The sequence below is a fragment of the Gopherus flavomarginatus genome, chromosome 1, assembly GCF_025201925.1.
Source record: "Gopherus flavomarginatus isolate rGopFla2 chromosome 1, rGopFla2.mat.asm, whole genome shotgun sequence".
In the NCBI taxonomy this organism is placed as follows: Eukaryota; Metazoa; Chordata; order Testudines; family Testudinidae; genus Gopherus; species Gopherus flavomarginatus.
Window position 1 is genome coordinate 141,560,735 of NC_066617.1, and position 15,613 is coordinate 141,576,347.

Below are 15,613 nucleotides of genomic sequence, written 5' to 3' on the forward strand. Positions count from 1 at the left end.
CAGGGATGATGCATCAGTTGTTAGAGTCATCAACGGTGGCTGTGGATGGAACGGCATCCCCGCGCATACTAGGGATGGGGTCATCCACCAGTCGAGGGAGCGGAGAGGGTCGGGGGGACCGTCACCAATACATCTAGGTGGTCCCTGCCCGGGCGGAATACGGAATGAAGCCACATTTGGAAGGGCCTCATTCGGAGCCTGGCATACTTCGTCACATAAGTGCATGCGGCCATATGTCCTAGTAGTGTGAGGCACGTGCGAGCCGAGGTGATTGGGGAGGCCTGCAAGCTCCGTATGATCAAGACGATAGTCTGGAAACGGGGCTGAGGTAAGTAAGCCCTGGCCTGAGTCGAGTCCAGGGTCGCGCCTATGAAGTCCAACCTCTGTGTGGGGACCAGGCTGGATTTTTCGGCATTGAGAAACAGGCCTAGCTGGGAAAAGAGGTCCGTAACTACCTCGACATGTCGCCGTACCTGCGACTGGGAGGACCCCTTTAGCAGCCAGTCGTCGAGGTACGGGAACACGTGGATTTTCCACCGACGGAGGTGCGCGGCCACAACGGCCATGCACTTGGTAAACACCCTCGGGGCCGTGGAGAGGCCGAAGGGTAGGACTGCGAACTGGAAGTGCTGATGTCTGACCGCGGAGTGAAAGTACTTCCTGTGCGGTGGAAAGATGGCGATATGGAAGTACGCGTCCTTCATGTCGAGGGCGGCATACCAGTCTCCAGGATCCAGGGATGGGATAATGGTTCCCAGGGAGATCGTGCAGAACTTCAACTTGAGCATCCATCTGTTGAGGCCCCGCAGGTCTAGGATGGGCCTAAGACTCCCTTGGACTTGGGGATCAGAAAATATCGGGAGTAGAACCCCTTGCCTCTCTCGCCTAGAGGTACCTCCTCTGTCGCTCCTGCTGCGAGGAGAGAACGAACCTCCTGCAGAAGGGTTTGCTCGTGAGAGAGGTCCCTGAAGAGGGATCGGGAAGGGGGTCGGGAAGGGGGTGAGGAAGCAAATTGCAGGTGGTATCCTTGCTTCACTGACACGCAGCACCCAACGGTCTGAAGTTAACCGGGACCACGCTGGGAGGAAGTGGGAGAGGCGGCTGGAGAAGGTAGGGGAAGGATCCTGTCTTGCATCTGGTACGCTGTCCCCGGGTGCACCTTCAAAAGCCGGACTTGGAGCCCGGTGGTGCCTTGGAGGGCCCTTGGCTTTGGCCTCCCTGGGAGCTGGATTGGCATCTGCGGCCCCCCCGACCACGCCGTCTACTGAGGTCCTGCCTCTGACGGGGTGGGAAGTATGGGCGTCGTGCTTGGGGCCTGAAGGGTCTATGCTGGGTGGAAGGTGTATGCATCCCCAGCGAGCGTAAGATGACTCGGTTGTCCTTCAGGTTTTGCAATTTGGAGTCTGTCTTGTCCGAGAACAACCCTTTCCCATCAAAGGGTAAGTCCTGGACGGTATATTGGAGTTCTGGAGGCAGGGTGGAGGCCTGAAGCCAGGAAATGCGCCTTATGGTTATTCCCGAGGCCAAGGTTCTGGCTGCCGAGTCAGCCGCGTCGAGGGAGGCCTGGAGAGAGGTCCTGGCCACCTTCTTACCCTCCTCCAGGAACGCATTAAACTCCGGGCGGGAGTCCTGGGGTAGAAGCTCGGAGAACTTACTCACCTCCGCCCAGATATTATAGTTATAACGGCCCAGTAGGGCCTGTTGGTTGACCACATGGAGTTGCAATGCCCCAGCTGAATACACCTTGCGCCCCATGAGGTCCATTCGTCTAGCTTTCTTGGCCTTGGGGGCTGGAGCCTGTTGGCCGTGCCGTTCCCTGTCGTTAACAGATTGGACAACTAGGGAGGAAGGAGGAGGGTGAACGTATAGGTACTCGTACCCCCGAGAGGGTACCATGTACTTCCTCTCCACTCCCTTAGCTGTCGGCGGGATGGAGGCTAGTGACTGCCACAGGTTATCGGCGGTGAACTGGATAGTCTTTATGAATGGGAGGGCTACCCGGGTAGGTGCATCGGCAGAGAGGATGCTCACTACCGGGTCCTCAACCTCTGGGACCTCCTCTACCGGTAGGTTGATATTAAGGGCCACTCTACGGAGGAGGTCCTGGTGGGCCCTGAGGTCTATCGGTGAGGGTCCTGACGCTGAAGACCCAGCCACAGCCTCATCTGGCGAGGAGGAGGAGGAGGAGGATACTCCGGGAATGAGGGCATCCTGTGCGATCTCCTGCTCCTGGACTGGTTCCTGCTCGAGTTGACCCGGGGAGTCTGGTGGCGGCTGTTTATCCGACTCAATCACGGGGGGGCGGGAAACAGTGGCCTCTGGCACCCGATGTTCTGAGGTGGTAAAACGTGTCTGGGGCCCGGGGCCACCCTGGGTCTGATGATATGCCCAGGGTGTCCAAAAACCCCACTGTTGGGCACCTGCGTCCTGCGGGCAGGGGTCCTGGAATACTCCCAGCGGTACTTCGGGATCCTGGTCCCGTTCATAGTAGCTACCCGCCTGGGAGGATGCCGACGTGCCTCTAGACGGCCAAGGTGGAGCGGCAAAACCTGGCACCGAGGTACCGACAGACCTTACACCTCTGGGTTGTGGTGACCGGTGTCTGTATTGGTGACAGTGTTGAGAGCGAGACCGGGACCTGCGACCGGCTCGGTGTCGGGAGGTCGACCGGGATCTCGAGTCCCTCTGTCTCGATCTGCTCCTGGAGGCGCGGCGCCCACCGCGTTGCCGTGAGCTGGAGCCGTACCGCGAGTACCGGGTTGACACTCGAGACGTCGACCGGTGCTGGGATCCTGACCGGTGCCGGGATCTTGACCGGTACCGAGGTGATCGGTGCCGGGAGCCTGACCGGTGCCGAGGTGATCGGTGCCGAGAGCCTGACCGGTGCCAAGGTGATCAGTGCCGGGAGTCTGACCAGTGCCGAGACCAAGATCGACGTCGAGAGCCAGAGCGACGCCTCGATGCCGAACGTCCACGGGACCGCGATGTGGAGCGGTGCCAGTCTGCTATGCTGACCGAAGCTGGTCTGGTCAGGGTCGGTTTGCCCATGGAGTGTAGTACCCGCACCGGCGGTGCCGGGGGTAAGGGCAGCGGTGCCTCTGTGATCGCAATGAGATCCCTCACTGCGGCAAACGTCTCCGGGGTAGAAGGCGAAGCAGGCTCTACCACGGTATGCACCAGGGAGCCGTCAGGTGCTGGACTCGACGGCCCTCGTGGGGTCGGAGTCAACGGTACCGGCTTAGACGGTGCCGCGGCAGGTATCGGTGCCGGGCGGTCCGTCTTTGGCGCAGGCTCTAACTGCGAGGCAGTTGATGTCGGGGTGATCTGTGCCTTCACCACCTTCGGCCTCGGGGAGAGGGAGCGGCTCAGAGTCGGTTTCGGTGCCGGCGGCGGCCGGTGCCGTGAGTCTTTGCTGGCAGCGCTCGGTGCGGAGGCGGTGCCCTTGCTTACCGGCTGACTTGTGCTTGGTGCTGAGGGCGAAGGTGTCAGGTCCGTTTCCATAAGGAGCTGCCTTAATCTAATGTCCCGCTCCTTCTTGGTTCTCGGTTTGAAGGACTAGCAAATCGAGCACTTAGCCGATAAGTGCGACTCCCCGAGGCACTTCAAGCAGGAGTCATGCGGGTCTCCAACTGGCATGGGCTTGTGACAAGCCGAGCACTGCTTGAAACCCGATGAGCCGGGCATGAGCTCCGGCTCCCGGTGCGGGGAAGGGGGTGGGGTCCCCGATCCCCTCAAACTATGACTAATAACTACACTAATAACACTAGTTAACTAACTGACTAATAATTATATATATATATGTACAATAATAGACTATAACTACTATATACAACGATAGCGAAATGAGCTGCTAGGGAGTGTGGAGGTCAGCGAAGCCGCGCTCCACAGTTCCAACGACCGACACGGGCGGTAAGAAGGAACTGAAGGGTGGCCGGGTCGGCTGGGGTATATATTGGGCACCATGGCGGCGCCACTCCAGGGGGAGCCCAGCCGACCCGTCTGGGTTGCTAGGGTAAAAGTTTCTCCGACGAACGTGCACGCGATGCGCGCACACCTAACTGGAATGGATATGAGCAATCACTCGAAGAAGAACTTTGAGATCTATGGGTGGAATTTGCTGTTTAAGGGCTAAGAAATATTATCACCTCTCTATTTTATGCATTTATAAGGTACCTACCATCTTGGTATTTGTCATCCCTACTATCTGGGTGTGGTTTACTTACTGTGGTGTCCATTGCACACTCCTCCATATAGATAGGCCCAATTCATGGCTGCTGCACTAATGACGAAATGCGGTTATTCCAAGTATGTTCTAGACAGAAAGCATATTCCACGTGGGATTAAAGAATAGTTTGTGTGATGCGCGTAAGACGGATGGTATGGAGCAGGGTCAAGGTAAGCATGCGGCAGAGCACTGAAACTCCCTTTTTGATCAGCTACGTAGTGACCATATGTTCAGAGCCGGAATGTGCACTGAACTTTCTTCAGTAGGGTCTCATCACTGACCTTCTGCTGCATTCCCCTACAGCAGTAAAATGGTTACACATAAGTAAATTGACATATACCATATGCAACCCCAGCTGTCCTTCGCAGTCTGCCATTTTCCTTTCTTTGCAAAATGCAATGGAAGGGAAAGATGCTGCAATTAATAATTTTTCATAAGCATTAATAAAAATAAAGGTATGAAAAATGATCATGCTTCTGGCAGAATAAGTCTATACTGATGACCAGCTGGATATAGAAATGCATGTTGATGGAGCCTGAAAGCAATTTCTGACCATCTGTTGCTATTTTCTGTGCTGTGTTTCTCTTTGTGCTGTGACATACAAATATTTAACTCTCTCCTGTGTGGTTCTTGCTGGGGTTCGTGAATTACTTCATCCCTAGTTTTCATAGTTTGCTTTGCACTTTTTATATTGTCTTTGCTCTTGCTCTGTTTTTATTTTTCTGTGTGGTTGGCTAGTCTGGTTTGTATGTGAGTCCACTATCAAAATATGATGGTTATGCAATATGCAATTATTGTCTTTCAATCCTGCAAGCCCTTATTTCCGGGCACAGTGTTTACTACAGAGAGTAGTTCCATTACAGGTCAACTCATGGGACTACTCGTGAAAGCAAGCACTCCAACTGGTGGTAAGCACTACATGTGGTAATAATAGCATAGCTGTGGCCTTATAGTCTTACATTACACAGTGGTGGCCAAGATTTTCAAATGACTAGTGATTTGGGGTGTCCTACTTCAGACCCATTAAAAATGGGCCTGATTTTCAGAAAGTGCTTAGTATCCATATCTGAAAACCAAGCTGCTCAAGGTAGGTATTCAAAAATCACCAGTCCCTTTTGGAAATCTTGGCCACGGACATATAGAGTTTTCATTTAGATATTCAGATTGAGATTTCTGGAGCCACAAGGGGAGACTGACACCCAGTCCCCATTCATTTCAATGGGAATTAGGCAGCCCAAACTCTTAAGCTGCTTTGAAAATCTGACCTATAGCACATCGGTGTTAACATTCTATATTGTGCTACAAATATTTTTTCCTCTTTAAAAATGCAACAAATATGTAATTGCTGTGCATTCCTGCATCTGCTGTACTTCCAGCTGACCTCTGTCAAAACACTGCTGTCTTTTGGATGTCATGCAAAACCAAGGTCCTGAGCAGTAGTCGTCCCATGGTATTTTGCATAAGAATTAGAGGGATTAGCCCCAGTGTTTTGGCCAAATTAAAACTACCAATGGCATTCTACCTCATTCAATTCCCTTATCAACTTCTATTGCTTGTGATATTATGCACTGATGGTATGTCTTCACTGCAGAGTGAACTCAACTGATTGACACATGGGTTAGCCTTGCTCAGATGGTGAGCAGCCATGGTGAAAACCCACACCTGAGTTACTGTGCCCTCACTGGCAAGGCCGCCCAGAGGATTCAGGGGGCCTGGGGCAAAGTGGGGGACTGTGGCGTTTGTACTCACACGACAGCGGCCCAGGTCTTCAGCGGCATTTCAGTGGGGGGGGGGCCTTCAGTCGATCCACATCTTTGGCAGCACTGAAAGGCCCCCTGCTGCTGAAATGCTGCCCAAGATCTGGTCCGCCGCCGGGCCAGGTCTTGCGGGGCCCCTGCGGCCCCAGGGCAAATTGCCCCACTTGCTCCCCGCCCCTCTGGGTGGCCCTGCTCACTGGTGCTGCATGCAGCTGTGTGTCTCGCTAGGACCTCTAGGGGCACATTCCCGGGGTTTTTGTGCTGCACTAAGATAAGCTGTCTTTTATGATTCTTTCCTGGTGAATTGTGGGAGAAATTTTCTGTTCATCTGGGCACACAGGGAATTGTGGGAAGGTACGGGAGGACCATAAGCAGCACTCAAGTGATTTAACCTGTATCCTCACTGTGAAACGGGTTGGTTACCAGCCCAAGTGATAGCCTTATCCACACTTTACCCTATAGCCGCAGCAAGGCCAGCTAGCTCTGACTAAAGCACCAGCAAACCCAGGTGAGATGGTTTTATGTGTGGTCAGGAGCTGGGTTAAAGGAAACTCCCAAGTAAGAGCATGGGTCAGCTCTGCAATGAACACAAGTCCTTATTGTTTGCAGGCCTGATTTAAGAATGTGCCTAGCTTTAATCTTAGGACTACTCATGTGCTTACAGTTAGGTATATGCTTAAGTACTTTCCTAAAGTGGGGCCCTAAACAGTTCTGTGGTGTTGTAAGCAACCAACTCTCTTGTTTCACCCCAGAGCTGGATGCATTTCAGTGCTAGCTGAAGTGATTTCTGTATACAACTGGCCAGATTTATTAGTGGTAAGACAGAAGTATAAGTTATCTGTGGTGACTAGATGTCCCAATTTTATAGGGACAGTCCCGATATTTGGGGCTTTTTTTAATATGGGCTCCTATTACCCCCATCCCCCGTCCCAATTTTTCACATTTGCTGTCTGGTCACTCTAAAGCTATCGCTCATCGTGATGAAGTATCTGATCCCTTTTGAAACCCTCAGATGAAAGGTGGCATAGGAATGCAAAGTATTATTTTATTTTTTGTAAAATAGGGAGAGGACAGATCAGAGAATGTTTTTGCTGGTTTAAACAAAAACAATCACATACTACTTTTACCAACTCTCTTTTCAGAACAGAACTAGGCTTCAAATCTGGGATGATTGTTCTAAATATTCCGGTATGTTTTTAAATTGAATTTTAGTTTTAAATCTCGTTGCAGTTGTCAAAAACTTGTTGACAGATCCCTTGTTCAAATAAATGTTATTTTATATACTATTTGACAATTTTATGTTAGGTATACACTTTCTATCTAACATCCTACCCAGTGTGTGAAATCTATCAGGTCTTCAGTTGAGGTAAATCATATAGTTTAATTGAATTAAATGGAGCTACATCAATTTATAGCAGCTGAGGATCTGGCCCACTCTGGCTATTCTTCCCACATTGACAGAATTAGGTTATCTTAAAATCAAAGGTAATCTATTTTTTTAAAAAAACTGCTGTTTTTGCCATCTCTCACAATTTTATTACCAGACTTGCAATATTTGGTGTCTTTCTTACTTGAAAGTCTCTCATGTCATGTCAAAAAGAAAGTACATTTCTAGCCCTCAGGCTTGTGGAGAAAAGCTTGAAAACATGAATTTTAAAGTCTGAAAAAACAGAAGGCAAATAAAAAGAACCCAAATTTATTATTTTTAAAATCTAGTGCTTTTAAAGTCAATCTCATTATTTCTGGAGTCTGACTGATGATTTTTGAACACTTGGAGTTGAACAATTCTGAGACAGAATTGTTATCATATTGGGAACAATTTAAAGATCCACATTCAGGTCACATTTGCCTAAAAAATTAGGTTTTGTGCAACAAACTTCCATAATTAAAAAAAAAATCCAAATGGAACAGTATTCTAGATAAACAAACATTCCCCTGGTAGTGTTTGCAAACCAAATGTTGATGCATGAAATCTGAAAATGAAATGGACTAGAAACTCACTATTAAAAGTAAAACCTATTTTCATTGTCCAAACTGAGGGAGGGAGGGGAATGAAAAAGGTAAACAAACAGCATCAGTGATGCTTAATTTTACTTGCTTTTCCCATTAATAACCTTAATGAGTTCTTTAGAATATAAAGAATTTGTTTTCTTTTTTTTTTTGAACTAACTTCTAAACATACTGTGTCCCTTTAATTATAGACATGAGAGAGAGAGAGATCTAACCTTAGGCACGATTGTTATTACTGTACATCTAAGAATAATACTCCAACTAGAGCACTCCAGCTGCTGCACTAGACAGTATCTGATTCAGTTTAGTTTGATTTTTTTTTTAACAGTATCTTATTTATCCACTTCAGCGCTTTCCCATCTTTCTATTTAGGCCCAAATCCTGTAAAAACTTAAGCAACTGAGTAACTTTATCAATGTGAGCAGTCCCATAGAAAACTACTCACATACGCCTTTGCAGGATGGGGCTTTTGGGAATATATACTTTGCCAGGGATGGGGTGTGATCGATAAGGTCTTTGGAAATCCATCTTCCCAATGCTAATATAAGCCCATGGTGTAAATAGTAATGCTGGGCACATATATAGCACTTTTCAGCCAATGATCTCCAAGCATTTTGCAAACATGACTATCATTGCCCTTATTTTGCAAATGAGGAAGCAGATGTGCAGAGAGATGATTTTTCCCAAACTCACATAGAGCCAGTGACAGCATCAGGAATTAAACCCAGACCTTCTGACTCCCCACGGCACTGAACCATGCTGCTAAATGCACTGTGTTCAAGGGGGAGTTGCAGAGATTTGATAATCCCTACACATTTTATACACACTTATTTTCTTATTTAAACTTCACATATTCCCAAGATAAACACCATGAGTGAAATCCTGGCTCTACTGAAGTCAATGGCAAAGCTCCCATTGACTTCAATAGGGCCAGAATTACACCCTACATCTGTTTAAAACACACAGCTCTGAGCTTGGCTGAGCTGTGTAATTGGGGGCAGGAGTCCGACTATGAAGTGGAGTCATCCCGCAGAAAGGCATTGTGTGAGAGGTTTTGTGCCTGGGCTTTTCAGGCTCTCCACTCTAGAAGGAAACAGATAGCAGGCTGCCCAGTGATGCTCTTTATAGGGCAAACTAGGGGGAATGTTAAAATATGCGGACTCCCTAGAAACCGTCTGAAAAGGTCCCACTCTGCTGACAGTGCTCATTTTCATTTCATGTTAAGTAAAAGTTACTCAAAAAATTGCTCTTGATACTTGTTTAAATCATTCTCTTGAACAGAATGTTTCATTAGTAAAACAGCTGATGATTTTCTTTTTTCCTCACATGTATCTAGTTTGGAGAAAAAAATCTGTTAGGAGTTACATTTAGCTAGATTTTATACTAGTGTACATGACAGAAAAAAACCTAAGGTCATTTTAGAGTCCTGTAGCTTAAGAAATGGCAGATTCAAGAAGATTCTAGGTTCAAACCATGATGCTGATGCATGCTGGCGGGAAGGGGATTGTTACAGTTGCACAGAATAGAATGTATTTAATGGTCTGTTTGGTGGCCTCGCAGTTGAGCTCTTTCTTAGTGTCGGAGACGTCATGGTCAAATCCCAGATCAACCCTGGCTCTGGAAGTGAAAATTATGGGACCTTTAATTTTGATCTTTTTGGTCTTAAAATCTGTGGAAAAACAGAGTTCTGACTGAAAACACCAGCTTTCTTGTATGCGCTGTTGTATTTATGTATTTGGCAGTAGTACCCAAGCATGCTATAATAATGACAATCATCATCCATTATTGTGGTAGAAACTCGAAGCCACAATTAGGGACTGGGGGCTCAGTTGTGAAACGTGCTGTACAATCTATAACCAAAAGACAGATCTTCCCCCGAAGAATTTACAATCTCCAAAACGGGGAGGCTGACAAAGGTTGGGAGATAGCACACAGGCGAAGTCTGATGATTGGAACACATCGTGTCAGTACTGGGTTTTTTTATTGTATGATAAATATAGGTTATTTCCAACTGCCTTTTACCTAGCTGTATTAAGTTCCTTTTATATATTTTTTAAAAATGCTCTTTACTGTATATCTGCAGTAGACACACACAAATGTGGATTAAAAGCTCACTGCACATCAAAATACAGCTGGAAGCATCATACCCACATTGATGAAGGCTGAGAGTGAAGAATGGCCAGACTGGGTAAGTATTTAAATGGGAGCCCTTCAAGAAAGATGTAGGTGCCTCAGGAAATAGTCTTTGTTCAGTAGGTGGCACTTTCCCCTCCAAGTCCATATGTATGCTGGCAAAAATGGAACGTACTATTCATCACCAGTGGTAGCAACACTAGCAGCTCAAGTACTGGCAGGGCTGATCCAAGAGATCCTGACCACATGTGAGTATTAAAGTTTCCGTGGTACTCTTTGCAACTGTGTCAGAGTTGTGGGGAAATTCTAGGCAGGGTCACAGCTGACTTGAAATCTTCTCCTGATGTGAACTGGGTACAGTATTCTTCTCCTAGGGCCTGATCCAAAGCTCACTGCGGTCAGTGGGAGTTTTTCACTTCCATTAACTTCACTGGATACTGAATCTGGCCCTTGGCAGCCTAAGCTGGTGGAATGAGTTGCTGAGTGCTCTAACTGCATCTAATGATCACATTCCAAATGCTCTAGAGAGGTGAGGAAATTAAAGGGGAGTGTGGGCGAGTGAGTTGTGGGAGGTGGTGAGTATGTGTCTGACTACAGAACTGCAGTGAAATCAGTGAGGGTTTCACAGCATGCTTCTACAGACTCAGAGGACGGAGCTGAAAGTGACACTATTAGCCCACTCGGCCCATCACCCAGGGCAGGACTATTCCCTACAATGCATTTTTCCTGTGCTTTGTCCAGTCCACTTTTAAATATCCCAGGCAAAAGGATTATCACCTCCTGGGTAGGCTATTCTACAGCCTAATACGTCTCCCACTCCGAAAAGTCGTTTTGATATACAGCCTATTTTCCCTCTTCCTTAATGTCATCCACCAGCAACTATAATGCCATATATAAATTGCACAACTGAAGACTTTAAAACTAAATATCCCTAAAACCTATTGCATTCCTTTTATGTGGGGGCTAATCCTGCAATACAACCCATTGAAGTCAATGGGGTTCTGTACAGATCCAAGTGCAAAATCAAGGCCTAGGTAGATATTGTGATTTTTGTGATTACTAAATGAATGTTTGCAAACTTAGCAGAACATTTAGTTCTCATTACATGCTCTCAATGTGCAGCATTTGACCACCTAAATCTCAACCATTTTAAAGTTGTCTTAGCCCACATGAAAAAATGTGTAAAGGAATCTTCCCCGTCAGACTCAAAACCACAGTTTATTTGGTTACCAAAGAGAATTTAACTTTGGCCTGAGACCTGACCACGGTGGGACGACAAGAAGGAAATAGTTTCCTGCCTATTGTTTTTCCTTTCAATATTTTAGTTGCTATTCATTTGGAAATGTAAGCTCTGGTACAGCGACTGTCATTTACTACGTGTTTACACAGTCCAGCACCTCAAGGTGCTACCACTAGATAAATGTTAAGTAGTAATAATAATCAACATAATGATTGGTGAAGTGAAAATTAATCATTCTTTTCTTTTTTACACTGCCTCTTCATATGACGAAAAAGAATTGCTTGATGAAATGAATGGTAGATAAATGCAGGACAAATACTAAAAGTCAATGCTTCTTTAAGCAGCGTTTGTCAACCTGAGGAATTCAATGCTTCAGGAGGTATGAGAGTCAAATATTGTGACAGGAGTTTTAAAAGGGCTGGAGAACTTTATGACTAGAGGAGTTAGGTGCATAGCTCTCAATGAAAGACAATGACTGTTAGGTGCCTAACTCTCTTTTGTGTCTTTGAAAATGTCTCTGCATACCGCCATGCCTAAATTAGGGCAATCAATGTTCATGCTTCAGGGCATCAACTGGTGGCTGCAGTGATCAGGAAGGTAAGATTCCCTGGAGTACAGTAGTATGTAATTGACCAGGTGCACTATGACAAAGTGGATAGGACACTGGAGTGGGAGACAGGAGTTCTTTGACCATTTGTACTATGTGTCCTTGGACATGTCACTTAATCTGTCTGTGCCTCAGTTTCCCCCTGGGGGATAATGATAATAGTCATTCTTTGTGAGGTGCTTTGGGATCTACAGATGAAAAGTACCATACATGTGCCAAGTTATAGGGGACATTTTTCACTTTCCTGCAAAATATCAGATAGTGTCCACTCCTGGGGGCAGAAATAAAGGATCAATGGTTCAATCTGCATGGCCAATACCATCTTCTAGAATATGTTTAAAAAGTAAAAGTCAAAAAAGGTGTTGCCCTTGGGATAAACAAAATACCCTTCACCTTTGTGCAACATCAATGTTTCTGTAGCTTGTGTTTAAGGTTTTTAAATCCAACAAAATTGGAACATAAACAAACTTAAGAAAAAAGATATAGCAATTTCCAAAAGTATATTTTTATCTGCAGCTCAAATCACTTACAGGAAGGATTCATAAATAGAGCTTAGCAAGGTTAGTTATCAACATGACAGTGGAGTGTGCTGTTTTGCATGTAGTAACATCAGGTTTAAAAGACATGTCCATAATTAAGGCACTGCTTGAAAGGAAGAACCATTTCCAAGGGCAGGGAGAATGGCCCGAAACGGATAAAAACATATCCAAGATAAAAACTGGTGGTCAGACAGTGGTTTCACCACAACTAGTCTATAGTAGCTATCCACATCCTTTTGTGAGGCTGGTCAAGCTTGAGGGAAAACACGTGCCAGTGACCCACTGCAATTTTCACTTCTCAGTCTGTGGGGAGTGCCAAAAGATTCATGCCTCAAAAAAGGAGATGTAGCCTGCTTGTACTGGTAGGATTTCCGCTTCAGAAATAACCTGAATCTTCCTGGCTTGTAAGCGCAATAAGTGTGAGAAGGAAGCAAGCCCTCTTCTTTGTTGAGTGATACTATTTCTGCTTGGCTTTAAAAGTCGTCTTCTGAACAAGCTCAAAATGATCCCTATAAATGACTTGTTGTGCGTGAATACAGAGCACTTTGGAGGATTATAATTTATGCCAGGCAGAAGCCATTATGGTTCAATTCAAGTCACTTAAAATAAGATATTTGGGAGACAACCAAACCCGCTTCAAGTCTGCTAACTTTCCAGTTCATGGCACTCTTAAATTTATACTTACAGTGTCCATTCCTTCAAAGGTGCCAGGTACTCTGAACTCCAAGTCCATACTTCCATTTTAGAGTGTCAGGTGAGACTCTTCTCAGTAGGGAAGAGACAACCACTTCATTTAAAAGAAACCGCCTGCTGCTGTTTATCTCTTTATCACATGGTGCTCATCAAGGAGTTGATTTGAAAACAGCAGAGCAAGTGGGACCTGGCAGAGGAGCTACTGGTCCCAGTGCATCCAAGGGTGGGGAAGCACAGAAGCAGTGTGGCCCGCTGCATAGGGCACTGAACTGTGAGATGAGTTCAATTCCTGGCTCTGTCACTCCAAGTCATGTCCCTCCTTGTGCCTCAATTTCCCCTTTGGTAAAAATGAGGCCCATGATACTGAACTCCTTTGTAAAGTGCTTTGAGATCTAGGCATAAAAAGCCCAACATAAGAGCTAGGTATTATTAATTAGTATTGTTATGTAGAGCTGAATGGATTAGTCTGATTCCAGTCCAGGGCAGCAGGCTGTTCCCGGAAAATCAAAGAAATGGGTACTCAGCACTTTCTGAAAGTCAGCACCCTTTAAGATATCAAGTTGGGCACCAAAATCATTGAGACACCCAAAATTGTGTCATCTGAGTAAAATGCTAGGTTGCTCTGAAGCCCCAAGATGTGTTGTTTCTTTCACCAGCCACCAGTTTTGATTTTTATGGGTGGGGGCAAATACATCACTGTTCTTCTACCCAGTTAGAGCTCTGACAGCACCCTTATCCCTGGACATCCAGTTGCAGACATTTGGATGAAGTACAGAATGTACTGCCGTGATTAGTACAAATTACATGGTGAATAGCAGCCATAAAACTGTAATAAGAATCAGGGTAGTGAGCTGAAGCCAAATCAGAAAATGAGCAATGCTGTTAGTATCTAGCTGACCCACGGCGTCTCACATGCACAAAACCACCAAGTTAGAATGAGGACAGTTCAGTTCTGTAAAGATGGAATATCCATAAAAACAGCCACTACCAGAAAAAGGGTTTTATTCCATGGTCAAATCAGTTTATTATAAAGATAAGCTAAAACAAAGCCACTTCTGGTCTTGATTCACATAACATTTTGTTGATAGCTCCCATGTGTTGGCCTTATGAACACTAGGAGAGGGAATTGTTAACTTGAGTTGAACACAGCATAAAGATAAAAATAGGTCACATCTTGTCATCTCCCAGCTAGATTAGGATTGGTCCCTAGTGCATAGTCTTGACTGCTTTTTTTCAGTTTATTTGTAAATTATATAATAGATATCACTTCATTTTGGGATATTGTTCCATACACTTCACTCTTAAGGTATTTTCCCTCTAATTCATCATACATTTTCCTATGTCCATTTTAACCATCTTACTGTCAGTTATTTAACACCACTTGGAGCAGCCTACATAAACCTTCCTCCTCCTTGATGTTTACACATGGCCAGGATTTCCAGATGGTTTTGATATTCCTCTTTGGCTGTCATTTAGCCACTGTTACTCTGTATTCCTTCATACTTCGCTCCTCAAAAATGGCACATAAGTCCGAATTCTGACCTCAGTTACATCTGAGTAATTCTGGAGCAACTCCATGAACTTCAGACTTTGACTTCAGTAGATTTCCTTTGGATTTACACCAGTGTAACAGAGCAAAAGTTAAGTATCAGAGGGGTAGTTAGAGCAAAAGTTGACTCTTTTTAAAATAAAGGCTAGAACTAGTGGGAAGGTCTGAAATAACAGCACAATCCTCTTGCTTTTGATTGCATAAGATTGTTACATAAAACCAAACTCAATTTTTCCCCTGTATTTATTAGCATAAATTGCCCACATTTGTTTTTAATCACAGAAGAATATTTGGGACCAGGTGCTTCATATTTACCTAAATATAAGGATCATCAGTACTTCTAGCCCTAACAATAAAAACTGTTTTCTTCTCTGTTATTTCATTAATTTTCCCATTGGGTATTGGTGGTTGTCCGGAAGATAAAATATTTCTCAGTCTCTTCCCAGCCCAAGATGTAACAGACAAGTCAGAAGCTGTGCCCTATATTCATTTTGTTTGTTGACCCTTCTGAAAGGAGAAATATTACTCTATGAGCCAAGAAGAGATTTCAGGCTCTGAGTTGCTCTGCATATATATTTTCCAAAAGAAACTCTACTGCATGCTGGGGAAGGTGACCATGAGGAGCACATATATCTTCTTGCCAAAGTTCAGCTGCATCCAAGTCTTCATATAATCCTTCAGTGCCAGCTTAGAGTCTCTTCCTTTTTTTCACCTTTCTGCTATATCCCATTGAGCGTATAGCTGCAACTCACAGTATGCAATATTAAATTCCATTTGCTGCTTTCTCTTCCATATCGCTTTGCTCTGTCTAGTCCGTTGTGTGGTTCTAGGTTATCCATGTATCTTGTTACTCTTCTTGC